This window comes from Vulpes lagopus, chromosome 4, assembly GCF_018345385.1.
Source record: "Vulpes lagopus strain Blue_001 chromosome 4, ASM1834538v1, whole genome shotgun sequence".
In the NCBI taxonomy this organism is placed as follows: Eukaryota; Metazoa; Chordata; class Mammalia; order Carnivora; family Canidae; genus Vulpes; species Vulpes lagopus.
In genome coordinates this window covers 79,144,178-79,164,811 of record NC_054827.1, presented here as the reverse complement: position 1 = coordinate 79,164,811, position 20,634 = coordinate 79,144,178, and positions in this window count along the sequence as shown.

Genomic DNA, 20,634 nt, shown 5'->3' with positions numbered 1-20,634 from the left:
GCACACACACATGTTGGCGAAGGATCTTAATCTAACGTATTTGTCCTCTACTTTTCTATATTTCTCTGCTTTCAATTAAGACGCCTTATTAAATAGCATTCAAACATGTGAAAGCAAAGACAGAGCCTGACAGAATTTCAACAGGTTCTGTGCATTCATACTGTATGTCACCTCTTAATTAGCAACCAAAATGCAATGAACAGATTGTACAGTTTACCATCCTAGCCCAGCTCCTACACTTGCTATTTGTGCGTCTACAGCATATTTAAAGAGACCCCCATCCAGTGGGATTTTCATACTTGCTCCATCCCTTGGAACAGAACCACCATCAACTAAATGCCACTTCATGGATGCCTTAGCCTGCAGCAGCAGCTGGCATTACCAAGCAGTTGAAAGGACATTTTAATCTCCTGTTTAATGCATTTTTCTCCACCTGGGATAAGAAGCCAAAATTGCTGTTAGCAAAAAATGCCTTAGTCATTAACTGAAAGTGCCTTTTTTAAAAGTGTTCCATTACTCCCCTACTGGGAAATTTCAGACTTTATTAGCATTTTTTGAATTTGTATTAGTAGTACCTGAGTGGTAAAATGCTAACGGATGAACACTTAGCTATTTTCCACAGGTTTCTCTTTTGGGCTCTCCTTGTACTGAGCAAAAGGGGGGGGGAAAAGCGAGGGAGAGAGAAAGGGGTCGATAAATTGCACTCTTCATCTAGCTCTCCAAAAGTGAGGTCTAGAGTCAGAGGAATCATATTAATTTTCTATTATTCTAGCCCTGCAGAAGCACAAAAGAATGGATTTAGGGACTCTCTCTTACCTAAGGGCAACTGGGAGGATATTAAATGTTCTTTAAATGCACGTCTGTGTATTTAAATCACATGCATGCTGGGCTGGTATTACCTTGCTTTGGTGATCGCACTGCATTACGTTTAGGCTGTAAGAAAATAGAAATTCTCCCACTGAAACACACGCTGCTAGTAAAAGGGCTGCTCTGTCATTTCGGCACAAGAGACCTAAGAATCATCCAAGCAAGGATTTGAATCAAACATAGTTTAGTTTGAGGTGGTCCTATTTTTATCTGTTTTAATCTGTGTCTGCTAAACAGACACCTCAATTTTAGAAATCTTCCAAAATAGCAGGTAAGCTTGATGGAGTTCTGGTTTGGTTTAGTTTCTGTAAGGACAACATTTGTCGGTTATGGGCTAAAATAAATAAATATATAAATGTAATATTGCCACTTGGGGGCCAGACTGCAGATATATTGAAATCTTCTATCAAAATACCTGGCTGTCTAGAAAGAATTGTAGAGGAAAAAGAGAAGTTCAAAACATTTTTTAAAGTGATGGAGCCGGTATTTATTTCCTCTTTTATTATCATATTCAACCGACTGAGCAATATATCGCCATCTTATAGGACTGCCCTAGAGACCCTCTTTCTGCCTGAAGTCTTACTTATGCCATTTTCCGGTTTGGTAGCAGAATAAGCAAGCCTCTTCTGAAATGCAGAAGCTATGCTTTCCTTCAGGTATGAGTGAAAAGGCAGTACTTTTCTAGTAAATGGTGGAAGCAGCAGGGATAAAGGAAGACTACTGGATTTAACAGGGATTAAGGCTAACAAGGCACAAAGTCCCTAGGGGTATGTCTTCTGGAAAAGTGTGAGACAGAAGGCTACTGGCCCTGAGTTATAGAATTTGTAGGAAATATAATAGGAAGAGAAATGATTAAATATTTCTAAAATTGTTCTGAATTATTCAAATACTCAGAAATCATAATTAAAATAACACTGAAAGTCACAAAACAGTGGCCTTTTAGTGGCTTGGCATAAATATTCCATATATTAACTGTATCTTTATTACATCCCAGCCTCTAAGCCTCACCTCATGCAAGCAAAAATGTGATAAGTAACTGCAAATGGCTAGTTTGGCTGGCATATGAGTACATATAGGTATGCAAGTGGGTAGATGGATAGATGGATGGATGGAGAACAGGGTGGGGAGGGAGAGAAGGAAGAAGGTAGGTATTCAGATGCCACTCAGGAGGTGATCTTCCCAAAGCAGTCTCCTGACTGAATCATTAACAAATTGGACTGCATCTGTCATGCAATATGGCTTCACTGAGCATTATACAAAAATTTAATAGAGATTTTTAGAGCATCCAATTATGACTTTTCTTTTATAATCTAATTTAAAAGCCTCTATAGTTAGAAGATCATAAACACATTGTGGCCTTTGGAATGAAAGTCAGTGGAATAGTTTTGCATAGAATCCAAACTCACCCACAAATCCTACACCCAACTACATGGGTGTTTTCCAAGTTTTTAACTCGTAAGTTGCTTCCCCAGAAGCACATAATTTTGAGGAGTCCTCTTACTATTTTTTTAAAATCTTTTATAATTTTATGTGCATATGGAATGGAATAAAAACGTTATTTTAAGGTTGTTTTAATTTGTAATACTGTGTTAGAAAAGGCTACATTATAAAATTGATATTCATATTCTGATAAATTTTATAGTATGTAAAGATAGAATTCAACATTTCCCACTTAGCAAGTCATTCATAATATTTAATTTACTTTAACTTAAATGTTTATAAAAATCTTGATTTTGAACAAATTTATAAAATGACCACATTTAAATTGGGAGACTGGATGTCAATTACCATGTAGATTGAAACAGAACAGTTTTGAACACAATACACAGCAATTCTTAGCTCAACTAACATTTTGAATTTTCATATTTTTCATTAAAACTTCAAAAAATATGTTGTGTTCTTTTCCTTCTAAATGATCAACAGTTCAGGCTATTTACAAGCCCTTGCACACAAATGATACATAATGGATACAGACCATCTTCATCTCAGTAGATAGAAATACAAATTGGATATATTCATCACTGTATTTTTTTCTTTTAACAATGGCTTTTGAAGTAGTAGAGACATGTTGATTCTGGTCAAAATGAAAGAAACTCAGGATTATATGAAAGCAGCTGAAGGCCTCCTTCAGACAATTTTGTAGTTAAATTCTTACTCATTTTTGTTTCGTTTGTTATGTTTTCTGTCTTTATCAACATTACATTATAGACAAAAATAGTATATGACTGAGAATAAAAATTTGAAATTATACAATAGTCAACCACCATAGTTTCTAGGGATTTTTGTTTGATTGTCGAATTGAATAACTCTGTTGTGACATTACTCACCAGTCCGTTGATACATCCTAGTATCTGCTCAGACCACTTCATTTCAAAGGGAGAAAATATCTATTTATCCATTCATTCATTTAGATTTTATTTATTTATTCATGAGAGACAGAGAGAGGCAGAGACACGGGCAGAGGGGGAAGCAGGCTCCCTGCAGGAAGCCTGATGTGGGACTCGATCCCAGGACTTCGGGATCACTCCCTGAGCCAAAGGCAGACAGACACTCAGCGGTTGAGCCACCCAGGCATCCCAAGGAAGAAAATATTTAAATAACAGTATTACCAAGTTAAATGGGAACATATTATCATTATTAAAAATGTGACCCCATATTTGTATTATGCTAACATTCCTAAAAATTTTGAGATCCTAAACTCAGAGAGAACTTAGAATCAGCTATGAGATGAGAGCCTACCATGCTCTGTCATCCCCAGAGTCACATTTCAGGCAGAACACAAGCCCAAGTGAACCACGGAATTGTCCCACAGAAGCATGCTCTAATTCATTAATTTAAAATGTTGTGGAAGGAGAGGTGGGCGGGGGTTGGGGTGACTGTGTGATGGGCACTGAGGAGGGAATGTGGCGGGATGAGCACTGGGTGTTATGCTAAATGTTGGCAAATTGAACTCCAAAAAAACATAAAAACAAAAAATTAAAATAAATAAATAAATAAATACATAAATAAATAAATACATAAATAAATAAATAAAATGTATCTTTTGAGTTCCACTGTGCATTAAACCAGGCAGTGTGCGTGGATTTGAGGATAGGAGATACAGAAACCAGAATCATAGTTTTCGAGCAACTCACTAGTAATCGGGGCATCAAAACCTAAGAGCACTGCAGTTCTGTTCAGTACTATAATAATAACATAAACTACTGGATGAAAGGGATGGAGGCAAAAGATATAAAAATGATAAACTGTGCAGGGCACAATTAAGGAAATCCCTACAAAAGTTACACTTGAACTATATCTTCAAGTATGAGCAGAAGTCTGTTGGGCAACATCCAATGGGAAAGGAAAATTCAGCACAGAGAATGACACATGCAAGGCAGAGCGCAACCATTGTGGAAGTGATCTGAGTAAGCTTGTCATTTAGGTTTACCTGTAAGAGAAGAGTAAGCAGTTGGAATAGCTCATGATAGGTGTGGTCTATCAGGAAAAAATTTTGGATTTTATATATAGGTAATGGTAAGATATTGAAGGAATCTCAGCACTAGAATAAAACAAGCATGGGTGTTGTAGAAAGATGCTGTCAACCAGGACTCTTTCTACCCTTGCCATCCTCCTTGCCTCTGATCCTTCTGTCACCAAGATGTGATGAGAGAAGAGGAAAACTATAGCATACTGATAACATTCAATCTTAGGTGTGCAGTTATTTGGAGGAAAAAAGTTCAAATAAATTTGAACATGCTGGATTTTTTTATTTCCATGAGTGTCCAGTGACAAGTCAGGGTATTGCTGCTGATATTTCTTGAGATGCTTAGCCAATATTATTATTATTATTATTATTATTATTATTAATTATTGTTATTCTTTTTTTTGGCTTTAACGTCAATACTATTTTATATAATTTTATTTGCTTCTCACCTAATTATAGCTCACATCTAACCTCTAAATCTCAAAGAGCATTTAACATTTATAATGTTAAGGAATATTCACCGTTTCTAAGTTTCCTAAAAACTTACTTACTTGAGGGATGCCCGGGTGGCTCAGTGGTTAAGCGTCTGCTTCAGCTCAGGGCATGATCCCTGTCCAAGGATTAAGTCTGGCATCAGGCTCCCTGCAAGGAACCTGCTTCTTCCTCTATCTATGTCTCTGCCTCTCTCTGTGTGTCTCTCATGAATAAATAAATACAATCTTTAAAAAAAACACAACGTATTTACTTGAAATTATGGCCTAAGAAAGAAATTTCTCTTCTAAAGTACATATTCTTTACATATATATGTATTATATATATATGTAATAATGGAATATATATTCTAAACTTTTAATTCATTCATGTAAACAAACATTGATAACTGCAGACTGGACACACATGGGGACATGGTAAACAATGACACATGAATGACTATGTTCACCTGTACTGAGCAGAATACTTTGATTGAGGAACATGGTTTCGTGGAAAAAAAAACAAAAACTGTTGAGTCAAGGTCATAACCAAATATTTGAAATTCCAGGGTCTTCTTCCGCTATAGTGGCTATTTACTAGGTTATAGCTGTATTTCAGGAACACTTAGGTGCATCACACACAGTATGTCTAAACCTCACAACTCAAGTAGCCATATCCATATTTGAGAAAGAAAAAGCTAAGGATCAGGCAAATTATACAACTTTTTCAAGAGTTCTCTGTCCCCTGCTATACCTTCTAGTGATATCTGGATCTATACTATTTGCCCTTGTCTTCTTGTTTGTAACCCCTGATTTTACTGATCTAGATTGCAATCTATGTCCTTCTGGGTCTCTAATTTTGACATGACACCCTAATTGACATTTTACATTCCATTTTGGATCACACAACCTGATTCTCATCTTCTAGATCCTGATCTCATTGTCATCTTTGCTATTAGCAAAATCTTAATCTGTCTTTCAGCATAACAGAATAAATTGATTGCAAATTCAATATCCTCAGTCATAGAAAGTCATGATGTCTCCTGAAGGTCACTCATGTAGTGAAAAGATGTGAGTATAACACTCAACCTTAGAGGGATCCCTGGGTGGCGCAGCGGTTTGGCGCCTGCCTTTGGCCCGGGGCGCGATCCTGGAGACCCGGGATCGAATCCCACGTCGGGCTCCCGGTGCATGGAGCCTGCTTCTCCCTCTGCCTATGTCTCTGCTTCTCTCTCTCTCACTGCGTGCCTATCATAAATAAATAAAAAAATTAAAAAAAAAAAAAACACTCAACCTTAGAGTAGCAATGCATTTTAGGAAGCCCAATATAGAAATTATATAACATTGTGTCAATTAATATCTGATTTTAAAATTATAGAAAGATAAGGAGGGCACTTGATGGGATGAGCACTGGGTGTTATACTATATGTTGGCAAATTGAATTTAAATAAAAAATTTAAAAATAAAATAAAAAATAAAAATTATAGAAAGAAATGTAAATACTTTGAAAACTATAGCATGATTACCTGGAGAAGATGAAACAGAAAGAAACAGAGATGGAGTGTGGGGGGTGGGGGCAGACAGCAAGAGAGAGAGAGACACACACACAGAGAGAAAGAGAAAGGGGAGAAGAAGAAAAAGAAGAGAAAGACAGTTTTTACAGCAGACTAAAGAGCAAAGGCATGGAATAAGGCAAGACATTTGAGTTCTGTTTCTTTCCTAATCAATGTGTTAACTTTGGACAAGTTACCCAACCTCTCAAAGACACAATTTCTTATAGAACAGGATTAATAACATAAATTCATATGATTATTATGAGGGCTAAATGAACTAATGTGTAAAAAGTTCCTGGCCAAAGTAAGAGTACAGTTAAAGTAAGGGCATAGGGAATATAATCAATAACACTAACAATGTTGTATGGTGACAGACAAAAGTATACTTATTGTGGAAAGAAGTTAAGTATAGAAGTGTCAAATCAATATGATATAAACCCAAAACTATTAATATACTGTTGTATGTCAGGTATACTTCAGTAATAAGAAAAAGTAAGGACAAAGAGAAAGACAGAACAGGTTCTGAAGATAAAGAAAGCTACTCTTGATTTTATGCTTTAGGTTTTTCATTTGAGAGTAATACTTGTTCTCATAGACAGAAATCCCAATAAGTCTGCATCACTGTTCTTCTCAGCTCTTCATCCACTTTTTAGATCTAAACTTAAAACCTTTTAGCAACCATAGACATAAGATACCACCAAGGAAAAAAAAAAAATTCTAATTCAAAGACAATAGCTAGAGCTGTCCAAAAGGAAGGAGCTAGTTTAATCTTTGAAAACAGTTTCCTACCAAGCCCTGCATGGTGAGTAAGAAGTCTTTGTTGGAAACAAAATAAGGTACCAGTCTGAAATGCCTGAAAGAACATTAGAGAAAGCACAAATGATCCCCAAAATAGCTCTGTAGAATTTGGTTACTAGAATCTGAGATCATAGAGAGCAAAACATTCAAGCAGCAAGGCGGGAAAGCAGAGAATTGTGTAGCAGAATTTAAAGTGGCATAGATGTGCTTACTGAACATTGTATGGATACCACACACAATGGCTAGGCTCTACTTACTGTGCCAAAACATCTGCAAAATTAATTCATTTAACTTCATAAAACCTTGTTGGTTATAAAAACCAAGAAATTATTATTCCTTTGTTACAGATAAAGAATCCGACACAACCAACTTGTCTACAGGCATATAGCTAGTTCCTGACCCAGCTGAGTCTGAACCCAAACACATGCATGCCATCTAACATGTTGCCTGTAACATTATGGTTCTTCAGTGGATTTGGCCAAGTAATTGCCATACTTTTCTTAGATAAGCTTATTAGAAAAAAGTCTCAGAAATATGTGATTTGAGCATTTAAGACAATTTCTATAGTCACCTCTTCTCTCTTTGGAAAAATAATTGTTTTCTATCTAACACTGATACGTATTTCATCTATAGACAATCAGAAATTGTTTCCACTGTAAGTTCTCCAAAACTTCATCCTAACACCTTGCTGCAGCCTCTTGAAATGTTAGAGATACAAAATGTAAGATGTATTTTTAAAAAAACAAATAATGATGGCTTTTTAAATAGTAAATTCTGTGAGAAAACACCTAATAAAAGCACTTAAGATAAAAAAAAATCTTGGTAACAATAATAATCTGTACCAATATTGGCAGATTTCCTATTCAATTTTATCTTCTTGAATTTCTAAACTTTTGAAAAATTGTATGTTTTATAATTATTATAACTAGAGATAAATTTAAAAATGGAAAGTTGGTTTAAAACTTTACATTTTCATTTACTTATTTAGTTTTATCTACTTAATGAATAAATAAGTGAAATTCTGGTTTAGGAGAAAATAGCTACTGTTGTATAAACTTCTATCTATTTATAAAGGTTAAAAGGAAAGTAAAATTCAAGATCGAAATCTAATATAAATCGCTAATAAAACTATAATAGTTACATATTAGCATCAGAAATCATGACTACTGTAAATATAAAGAGTTAAAAATGTTAAAGGGCAAACAATAATCTTATTTTTCTTTTACTCTCAGTACAGGAAAAGTTGTTAAATTATATATGAAGCTGTTCCTTCTTAATTTCTATACACTTTTATCAGAGTAAAAGTGTTTTGATTCACCATTCTAAATACTTTCAAGGCAATAGTATGATTTGGTAGTTCTTCTCACTAGAGACTGCTTTGTTTTTGAAGAAATCCCCTTTAATGTTTTAGTCACAGAATTAAAAGAGATGGGAAATAGCCCAGCTAAATGAAGGGTTCAAAACAATGCCCCTACACAGCACTCGCAGAACCCATTACCACTACCCAAGATGACAGAGTATTTTTGCAGGTAGAGTAGGGAAGGACAAGTCCTGGCTGTCCTGCCTGTTGACAGAGGAAATAAATCACCCTACACACTGGAGGATACCTTTCCAGACTGCACGCTGGGAACTTCATTACACAAGCTGTGCCACATATTACTATGCATATTGCTGCTGATTGGACATAGACGCATATCCACAGCCTATTTCTGTCATTGTCTTACGGGGGAAATATCCATTTTTCCTCCACAGACAGATATAGGCTTGAATAGGACATGAAGAAAATGATAATATGTGCCCGAAAGATCTCAATCTTTAGCAAAATATGCTCTTGACTAATGATTTGCCTAACTTGCCTTAAGCCTATCTCTTGGTGCATAAAATGTGATATTTATGGTTCTATATTCACACGATCCTATTTGATCTGAATGTAATTCTTATCAAACATAAGTCTTGTTGCCCCTGATCTCAGCCTCATTAAGAAGAGGGCAAAGTATTTTCCCATAGAAGAATTATTCCGCACCTTGGTTTTTTTGAATTGGTATATCTTTTGGGTTCATTCATAAAAGACAAACTTTATTTGCTCAGGTTTGCTCATATGCCATGAATGTAGTTTAATCTGATTTGGACCAGTGTGATAATGAAAAAGACTGCAATGGGATCCCTGGGTGGCGCAGCAGTTTGGCGCCTGCCTTTGGCCCAGGGCGCGATCCTGGAGACCCGGGATCGAATCCCACGTCGGGCTCCCGGTGCATGGAGCCTGCTTCTCCCTCTGCCTATGTCTCTGCCTCTCTCTCTTTCTCTCTCTGTGACTATCATAAATAAATAAAAATTAAAAAAAAAGAAAAAGAAAAAGACTGCAAAGGAAGACTTATAATCTTCAGGGTGGAAACAGTGTCATTTTTGCCATCAACAACATAAAATTAATGAACCAAAGGAGATAAAATTAATGAACATAACTATTAGCAAGTTTCCTATAGTTTCAGAAAACTAATGTAAGTAATTTTAGCTGTAGATGCCTGATAATTTAGCCTCTTCTTGAGGAATTTTCTATGGGGAAATGCTTCACCCACTTCTGCTTTGGTTGATAATATGGTCCACCAAAAAACACATGCCACGTTACTGTTGCTATGTGTGACACCTTGAGTATTACAAAAGTTCAAGGAAAACATATATTTCCTTCAGACTTAAGTCAAATCAGTTTTCTGAGTAAAATAAAACTATAGCTTCAATGCTCAAAACCCACCAAAGCATATAAGAAAACAAAAAGAAGGGCTTGATACATTAATTGTCAGTTCTTAAATATTGCTTTTGGGCAAGAGGTAAATAATTTAGATTCCACATTCCTTTACTACTAGATTGACCTAATATGCCATTTTAGGTTGTATTTATGGCCTTAAGAGAGATGGTTGTCTTTAAACAATGTTTCCACTTTGATTGACATCAATACATCACTCATCAAAGAAGTGCTTCCAAAACTCTGTGAGATCACAAAAATTAGTTTCTGAGTGGCAGCTGTCATGTGATACATTCCTACAATCAAGAAACTCCTATCAATTTTTTGAGTTAGATATATACTTGTGATTTTTTTATTATCAGCATTACTTTCTGCTTATTGATGTTTAGAGTCTGAATTTACTAGTTTTGGTCTGCTTTTAAAATGTATCAATTTGCTTTAATCCCCATAAATAAGGGGAAAAAAGCAAATGGAATTAAATATGCCTTTCTTATTTTACCACTAATGATTACCACAATAAGGTTAGTTAACACATCCATTACCTCACATAATTGTGATTTTTACAGTGTGAATATTTAAGATTACTCTCTTAACAATTTTCAAGTATATACTACAATATTGTAAACTATAGTCACCATGCTGAATGTTAAATCCTCAGAATTTCTTTATTTAATAACTAGAAGTCTGAACTCCTCAGTTGTTGAATCTGTAGAGGCTTAGTGTAGTATAGATATTTTAACAATATTAATTCTCCCAATCCATGAACATGGGATATCTTCCCATTTATTTGTCTCTTCTTGAGTTTTGTTTCATCAATATCTTACAGTTTTAAGTGTACAGATCTTTCACCTGTTTGGTTAAATTTATTCCTAAGTATTTTATTGCCTTTATGTTATTGTAAATGGAATTGTTTCCTTTATTTCTCTTTCAGATTTTTTGTTAGTATATAGAAATATACCTGCTTTTCATATGTTGGTTTTCTATCTTGCAACTTTACTAAAACAGTTTATTAATTCTAACAGTTCCTTTGGGGGGAGGTGAAATCTTTTTTTTTTTTTAAGATTTTTTTTTTAAAATTTTTATTTATTTTTATTTATGATAGTCACAGAGAGAGAGGCAGAGACACAGGCAGAGGGAGAAGCAGGCTCCATGCACCAGGAGCCTGATGTGGGATTCGATCCCGGGTCTCCAGGATCGCGCCCTGGGCCAAAGGCAGGCGCCAAACCGCTGCGCCACCCAGGGATCCCGGGGAGGTGAAATCTTCAGAGTTTTCTATATATAATATCATGTCACAATCTCTTACTTAGATCCTAAAGATTCCACGAAGGTACTTTTGTCCACAAAATGGATAGATGTCAAATTATTGCTGATCAGGGGAATTATATGCAAGGGATGTCTTTTTCAGCCTTCTTGCTGATGTTGTTCTTTCTCTCACTATCTTTGTTATTTTTTGTTTGTGATGTAAATGAGTGTTCTTAAATCACAATTATCATCACTTACAACGCACACACATACAAATAATTAGTCTAGAACATATGAATATGAACTCACTTTGTAATCCCAAATGTATTATCCAAAATTATATTTTAGCTGAAGATGATTTTTCAGAGTTAAGTGTATAGGAACACAGAACAGACTAGAGACAGTGAGGCAGAATGGAGAGGATATGCTGCACTAAGGCAAACAATTGGCTTTCTTGGACCAAAGAGTGATAGGGCAAGCACTGAGAAGGACTGAGAAGGTTAATCTGACAATACATAAAGGATAACTGGTTGATTAGAGAGACTAAAGGTGGAAAGACTATTGCTGTGATCCAGAAAAGAAGGATTAGAGACCTGGCTAGAGTGGTGCTGATGGGAACAAAATTATAATCAATACTAACAACAAGAAAATAATAGCCATCATGTACTGAGGCTTTCCAGAGCAGGGCACTATGTCAAGCCCTATGTGTACTATAATATTCCATATTTATAACTATTTATTGAGATCTATAATATTTTCATCTTCATTTTGAAAACAAGGAACTGACCCAATATCAAAAGGTAGAATTGGGGTTTATCCAAAGATCATTTAAAATACCACAATATATAGGAATGTACAGAAATATTTCATTTAGAACTATTATGGTGTCAAAGTGAGATGACTAGTGACTTAGTAGAAATGATAGTTAAGGAAGAAATCAAGAATATCAGTCAAAATTTGAATATAGGCAGGGAACCTGGGTGGCTCAGTGGTTGAACATTTGCCTTTGGCTCAGGTCATGATCCCCAGGATCTTGGGATCAAGTCCCGCAGCAGGCTCCCTAGAGGGAGAGGGAGCCTGCCTATGTCTCCCTCTGCCTGTGTCTCCCTCTCCTTGTGTCTCTGCCTCGCTCTCTGTGTCTTTCATAAATAAATACATAAAATCTTTTTTAAAAAATGAGTATAGGCAAATGAACTAACATTGAAAAAAATAGGTAAATTTAGAAAAGGGCAATATTGTTGGGACATCCATCCAGGAAGTGACATAAAAGATGCAATGGAAATGCTATACAACTTGGAGAGAAACCAAAGTATCAGCTACAGTGAATCTGATTAGTACTCTTACTAATTTCTGAGAATATAAGTAAAGGTTGCCCTAAAGTTTTCTCTATTCTGTGCATCAAATAGCTGGAAAGGGAGAATGGAGTTTCATTAATTTTTTTTTCAACTATAACTTTAAGTATATTCCTTCAAAGGGAGATGTTTTTCTACTTTATCTTTTAGGAAGAAGAATTCTAATTTTCTAATTTTTTATTAGTAAGTTCAATGCTTTTTGTAAGTCTTCATACTTTACAATAGCAATTATACACTCTAGTCCCCTGCTTACCTTAATTAATGTCTAGTTTGTTAAAGAAAGAAGTGCCTTCAGCTTTACTCTAGGGTAAGGAACAAACTAGCTACAAACTACTGATGATGGATCAGCCTGGGGACTAATCATTAGGTGTAGCTCAGCAGTATGTAAGATTAATTTGCCTTAGATTATTTAAATGAAAATCGTATTTGTTCTTCTGTCTCTCTTTAAGTTCAAGTTCTAAATTTCCCTCATAGGCAGTCAAAGTAAAGATGATAGGAAGGAGGATACAGGAAGAGGGTTCAGTTTAAGGCTACTAGGGTGCTAATAAGATCTAACATCTTTAATGTGTCAGGCAATATTCTAAGTACTTTGTATACTTACTTCCTCTAAACATCCATATTTTTGAAGCAAACATTGTCACTGTTTATATTATATACCCAAAGAAAATCTAAAGCACTAGATTATTGTCCAACGAGGAAGTGGTAGAGTGGAGTTTCATATCAGTCATTTTGATAGCAAGCCCCATGCTCTTCTTTTACTCTCTCTTAGATTCAGTTCTGTTAAATAACACCTCACCTTAAAAAATATAAGAGGCTTATTTACACAGAACAAATGGGGAAAAAAAACTTTAGTTAATTAAGTACCTATAAAATTCAGGTTCAAAAAAAAATTCAGGTTCAATGACTAAGAAACTCCTGCAGAAGGAAAAGTATTATTATGAACACCTATATACCAACAAATTGGGGACAACCTAGAAGAAATGGACAAATTCCTAGACCCATATAAACTACCAAAACTGAAACAGGAAGAAATAGCAAACTTGAACAGATCAATAACCAGCAAAGAAATCAAATTAGTAATCAAAAAACTCCCAACAAACAAAATTCCAGGGCCAGATGTCTTCACAGGGAAATTCTACCAAACATTTAAAGATTTGTTGATACCTATTTTTCCTCTAACTATTCCAAAATATATGAAAGGAGGGAAAACTTCCAAGCTCATTCTCTGAGGTCAGAATTATCCCCATACCAAAACAGATAAAGACTTCACTAAAAAGGAGAACTACAGGCCAATGTGCCCAATGAACATGGATGCAAAAATTCTCAACACAATACTTAGCAAATACATTTTAAAAAAGCATTCACCATGATCAAGTGGGATTTATTCCTGGGCTGCAAGGGTGGTTCAGTATTCACAAATCAGTCAGGGTGATACACCACATTAATAAGAGAAAGGATTAAAAAACCATGTGATCCTCTCAATGGATGCAGAAAAAGCATTTGACAAAGTACAATATCCATTCTCAACAAAGTAGGTTTAGAGGGAACAACCTAACATAATAAAGGCCATTTATGAAAAACCCACAGCTAATAACATCCTCAGTGGGGAAAAACTGAGCTTTTCCTCTAGTGCCAGGAAAAAGACAGAGATGTCCTCTCTAGTCACTATTATCTAACATAGTACTGGAAGTCCTGGCCACAGCAACCAGACAACAAAAAAGAAACAAAAGGCATCCAAACTGGCAAGGAAAAAGTAAAATTTTCACTATGTACAGAAGACATGACACTGTATATAGAAAACCTGAAATATTCCACCAAACAACTGCTAGAACTGATCAACAAATTCAGGAAAGTCTCAGAATACAAAATCGATGTACAGAAATCCATTGCATTTCTATACACCAACACTAATAATGAAGCAGCAGAAGGGGAAGTAAAAGAATCAATACCATTTACAATTGCACCAAAATCAGTAAGATACCCAGGAATAAACTTAACTAAAAAGGTGAAAGACCTTTACTCTGAAAACTAAAAGACTGATGAAAGAAACTGAAAAGGACACAAAAAAATCGAAAAAACATTCCGTGCTGATGGATTAGAAGAATAAATATTATTTAAATGTCTATACTACCCATCTACAAATTGAATGCAATATACACATTGAATGCAATTCCTTTCAAAATATGATAAAAATAGCATTTTTCACAGAGCTAAAACAATCTGAAATTTTGCATGGAACCACAAAAAACTCTGAATAGCCAAAGCAACCTTGAAAGTGTAAAACAAGATAGGAGACATCAGAATTCCAGACTTCAAGTTCTATTACAAAGCTCTAATCATCAAGACAGTATGGTACTGGCACAAAAACAGACACACAGACTAAGAGAACAGAATAATTAAAAAAAAACAACACAGAAATGTACCCACAACTATAAGGTCAATTAATATTCAACAAAGGAAGAAAGAATATCCAATGGATAAAATAGAGTCTCTTCAACAAATGGTGTTGGGAAAACTGGACAGCAACATGCAGATAAATGAAACTGGACCAATTTCTTACACCAAACACAAAAATAAATTAAAAATGGATTAAAGACCTAAATGTGAGGAGGCCTGAAACCATAAAAATCCTAGAGAACAGATGCAGTAACCTCTTTGACGTCAGTATTACAACTTCTTTCTAGATATGTCTTCGGGCAAGGAAAACAAAAGCAAAAATAAGCCTATGGGGCAAAATAAAAAGCTTCTGCACAGTGAAGGAAGCAATCAACAGAATTAAAATGTAACCTATGAAATGGGGGAAGTCATCTGCAAATGACATATCTGATAAAGGGTTAGTGTCCAAAATCTATCAAGAACTTACCAAACGGGATCCCTGGGTGGCGCAGTGGTTTGGCGCCTGCCTTTGGCCCAGGGCGCGATCCTGGAGACCCAGGATCGAATCCCACATCGGGCTCCCGGTGCATGGAGCCTGCTTCTCCCTCTGCCTGGGTCTCTGCCTCTCTCTCTCTCTGTGTGACTATCATAAGTAAATAAAAAATTAAAAAAAGAAAAGAACTTACCAAACAACACCAAAACAAAACAAAACAAAAATTATCCAATTAAAAAACGGCAGAAGACATGAGTAGACATTTTTTCCAAAGACATAAAGATGGCCAACAGACACACGGAAAGATGCTCAATGTCATTAATCACCAGTGAAATACAAATCAAAACTACAATGAGAAATCACCTTACACCTGTCAGAATGGCTAAAATTAACAATACAAGAAACAACAGGTGCTGATGAGGAGAAAGGGGAAACTTCTTGCACTGTTGGTGGGAATGCAAACTGGGGCAGCCACTCTGGAAAAAGAGTATGGAATTTCTTCAAAAAGTTAAAAATATAACCATCCTATGATCCAGCAATTGTACTATAAGGTATCTACGTGAATAATACAAAAATACTAGTTAAAAGGGACACATGTATTCAGATGTTTATAGCAGCATTATCTGCAAGAGCCAAATTATGGAAACAGTCCAAGCGTCTATCAACTGAGGAATGGTCAAAGAAGATGTGGTGTATATAAACACAATGCGATTTTCCTCAGGCATAAGAAAAAAAATGAAATCTTGCTATCTGGAACAACATTGATGGAGCCAGAGAGCATCATGCTAACTGAAGTAAGTCAGTCGGAGAAAGACAAATACTGTGTGATTTCACGCATATGCGAGATTGAAACAAAACAGACAAAGCGGTAAAAAAAGAGAGAAGCAAATCAAGAAACATACTCTTAACTACAGAGAACAAAGTGATAGTTACCAAACGGGAGGTGAGGGGGCAATGGGTAAAATAGGTGATGGGAATTAAGGAGGGCATATGTCATGATGAGCCCTGGTGATTAAAATAAAAAAATTTAAAAATACAAATTAAAATATGTATATGTTTTCATTCTTGTGATGTGGAAAGTGCAGGTGGCAATTAATAGCAATGACTAAATCACTAGTTTTCATGACATTAACAACATACAACCTTGATCTATAGCTTTGATACATGAGTAATGATAATCCAATTGTATTCCTCCCACACTTTTATGCTCTGTGTTGAGCTTGGCTGAAGGGGAGAGGCAGGAGGGATCACACATCAGGAGTCATTCAACATCTCTAGAAATCCACTACATATTCAAGGGTTCTTATCTCCCTAGTGGTAAGGATCTGTCCATTGAAACCCTAAGACAATTCCTTTCACCAATAGAAGCAGGGAGAAAAGCAGTTGTGACAAAAAAGATATACTCTATGCCTCTCTCATCCTTCAGGAAGTGTGCTTTGTGTATTTTTTGGTTCCAGGGAACTCTATTTCTCCTTTTTCCTATAATCTTCTCTTTCATCTGTCTCATGTCTTAACTTTGAATAGCTTAACATTAAAGAATGTGTCCTGAGATAAAAAGAAAACAAGGTTGATGCAAACAAATACACATTACCAACGGATCTCAAAGAATTATATACTTCTTAAAGTTAGACTGTGATCCCAAAGTGATTAGCTGTCACCCCCACCACCCTCAATGTAATAACAATACCAAAAATGTTTTGGTGGACTAAAAAATGGGCAACCATTTTTTAAGGGCTACTGAAGATATTTAGCTTATGAATGGCATTTTGCCCTAACTAGAAGGACAAAATGTCACTTTGGATTAGCAGCTGTAAAGAACCATTAAAAAGTCTTCTTCAAAAGTTATAAAATGCAGTGATCAATCTCTAGACTTCTTTTTGTTTTGCTTGAATCTATAGCTCGTCTTTTGTTTTGATAGCATGCAGTCCAGCCTGAATATTATTTCAATTTTAGCTATGAGCTAATTTTTGGAATAGATGAAATTTCACATGGCATAATGTATATGTTTGCACTTTTATCATTTTCATTTCCTAACTGGGACAGGCATATTAAATTGCCATGTGTTATTAAGTAGATTTTTATCCTTGACTCCCTATGCTTCCTTAATGGATGAAAGCTTGGGAAGTTGGAGCAGCCTTTAACAATTGTTAATTTGACAATGAGAAGAATTGTATTAAATATATTACAATTTCACAAAACAGCTACTGGTTCTTTTTTACAAGTTTCATAAATAGCATGGATTGGCGTATGCATGCTTTGGAATTTTCCAGATATATCATTATACTAATGATACTTCCAAGGAGAGTTTTTTGTTTTCAGAAAGGAAGAAAAAGTTCAGTATCATTCAAATTGTAATTCAATATATCAAATAGTCATTTCCAATCATTTTTTAAAGATCCTCTTAAACATTGATAGTATTGCTATGAAATGTAGCAACTTCAAAAGAAGAGGCACCTAGGTGGCTCAGTTGGTTAAGCGTTTGCCTTCAGCTCAGGTCATGATCCCAGAGTCCCAGGACTGAGTTTTGGGAATGAACACTAAGCCCTACCTTGTCTCCCTGCTGAGTCTGCTTCTCCCTCACCCTCAGTTCCTACCCCTACTTATGCTCCATCTCTCTCTCTCTCTCTCTCTCTCTCTGTCTCTCTCTCGCTTCATCTCTCTCAAATAAAATCTTAAAAAGATTCTCAAAAGAAAATAAAATCAATTTAACCTGACTTAATTTTATAATAAATATTTGCACAGAGAATTAAGCAATGAAATAGTTGATAATGGAAATTCCAAGAGATTGAGTACATTTTTAAAGTCTGATTTACCCATATGTTAAATATTATCTTACATCTTCCTATTTTTGTTTTGCATTCACTATTTTAAAAATAATTCTTTAAACTAATCTCTACGCTCAACGTAGGGCTTGAACTCACAATCCTGAGGTCATGAGTTGCATGCTCTATCAACTGAGCCGGCCAGGTTCCTGGCTTCATTATTTTTACGAAATGTTGATATTAATGAATATATATGGAAATTAAGTCCATTTACCAACAACTGAAATAAAGGTAAGAGTTATGCTAACAAACGCAATTAACCAGAAGCCACTGTGGTGAGTTGAATTTTGTTCCTCCAAAATTTTTATGTTGAAGACCTATCCCCCAATAACTCAGAATGTGACTGTATTTAAAGACAGGGCCTTTCAAGAGGTAATTAAGTTACAATGTGGTCCTTGCAGTAAGATCTATCCTAATCTGACTCCTGTCCTTCTAAGAACAGGTGATTAGGGCACACACACAGCCAGAGGAAATGACACACAGAGAAGGCAGCTAGCCAAAAAGAGAGGCCTCAGAAGAAACCAAATTTGCTCCCAACTTGATCTTGGACTTCTAGTTTTTAGAACCATGTGAAAATAAATGTCTGTTGTTTAAATCACCCCATTCTGTGGTATTTTATTATGGCAGCCCCAGCATACAAATACAGCCATCAATTAGCACCAAGTCCTCTCAATCTGGAACCATATCCAAAATAACTATATTTCAGATTTCCAGGAAACTGTTATTTTACTTTTGTGTAAACTAATCAGTTAGCTGGTTAGTCATCTGAATAATGGCTTGATGACAGATATTTTATGTAGTCTCTCACCAAACTCCAACCAAAAATGTCAGTGCACTGGAATAATTCTGAACATGCATCTTTGTCATAAAACACCATTTAATACAAAACAAATAACTGAGATTCTAAAATGACCTTTCATAAATGCTGGTGATTCATTCTCATGTATAGATATCATCCCACAAGTTAAAGCAACAATTGCTAGTACCTTTGTAACATCATTGTGAAAATAAAGCAACGATAAACAATATTCAGTGGAAATAGATGCTCTTTTTTTTTCGTTTTGTCAACAACTGTGTTCTTTGTTCCAAAATTTGTTTGCTCAGATTATTCACAAGATAAGAAGGGAAGTTATTGGGGGAAAGAAACGTTTTGTCACCGTTTGCAAGGCAGATGGACAAGTAGGGAGTAGGAATGCCAGCAAATCTCCCATTTGTTCCAACTAATTTGAAAAGTACTAGTTAGGGGGTTCAGGATAGTCTAAACCACCCTGTTTGCATCACCAACATTATCAGGGCCTCTTTTACATTGAAATTGCTCTTGCTTAAGCATCCTATGCAAGTGAAAGTGTTGAAAGACAACAATGAGAAATGCAACCATATCATCAATATCAGCCCTTATGACTAGTAATGATGTCTTTTTTATGGAAACTTGTCAAAATAATCGTATGTTAGACTTTTGATGGCTCTTCATTTTTAAGGGAGGTTTAATGCATATATTTCTTGCATTATTATCATTTCCCCTGACATAATTAATTTTGTGGACATTTGCTACCACAGCTTGTTACTTTAGACAGAGTTGCTGAAGTTGTTATGACTCCTCCTACAATAGAGCAGGAGGAGGCTCAACCTTTTATGTAAAACAATAATTAGAGGTTTTTATTACAAATAACAAGTACACAAACAGATGCACCAGATTTCTAACTGCGAAAAGGTAGAAAACTCCACTTCTCCAGAGGAAGAATTATGGTGCTAATATTATAAGAGCTGTTAAGTTTAATTTCGGCTTGTGCAGCAGGCTTTGCCCCACGCAATTTCTCTTTAGCCTGATAGAGATAAATCCTTATTTACAATGCTCTATCTTTGTAAAATTTTATTTTTTTAAGATTTTAGTTATTAATTTGAAAGAGAGAAAGCACAAGTGTCAGGGGAGGGGCAGAGGGAGAAGGAGAAGCAGGCTCCCCACTGAACAGGGAGTCCAATGACTCCGGGGATCATAACCTGAGCTGAAGGCAGATGCTTAACTGACTGAACCACACAGGCACCTGTGTACAAGTTTATTTTTTTATTTTCATTTTCTTGACCTATTGAAATAATAGCATAAAATCATACTCCTTCTACTTGCAATTAAAAAACAGCTTACATCAGTGATAATCTAAAATTATTTGAATTGTAAACTGTATATAAAGATGGACTAGTAGATTCACCTTTTAGAGAATGATGCTCAGTGAATATTAAAGGTACCAGAGCAATTAGTCCAAACTGATCATCTCATTACATAAAGCCACTTCTTCTATTTCAAGTATTTCAGGTATACTTCACCTTTGTATATCAATACAATATTACCTTTCCAAAAACAGCTATGAAAATAATTACTGATAGTATTACTTATTCTAAATGTGGAAGACAGACTATATCAGCTATTTATCATATACATATTTTAAAATACTTGCAATATCTT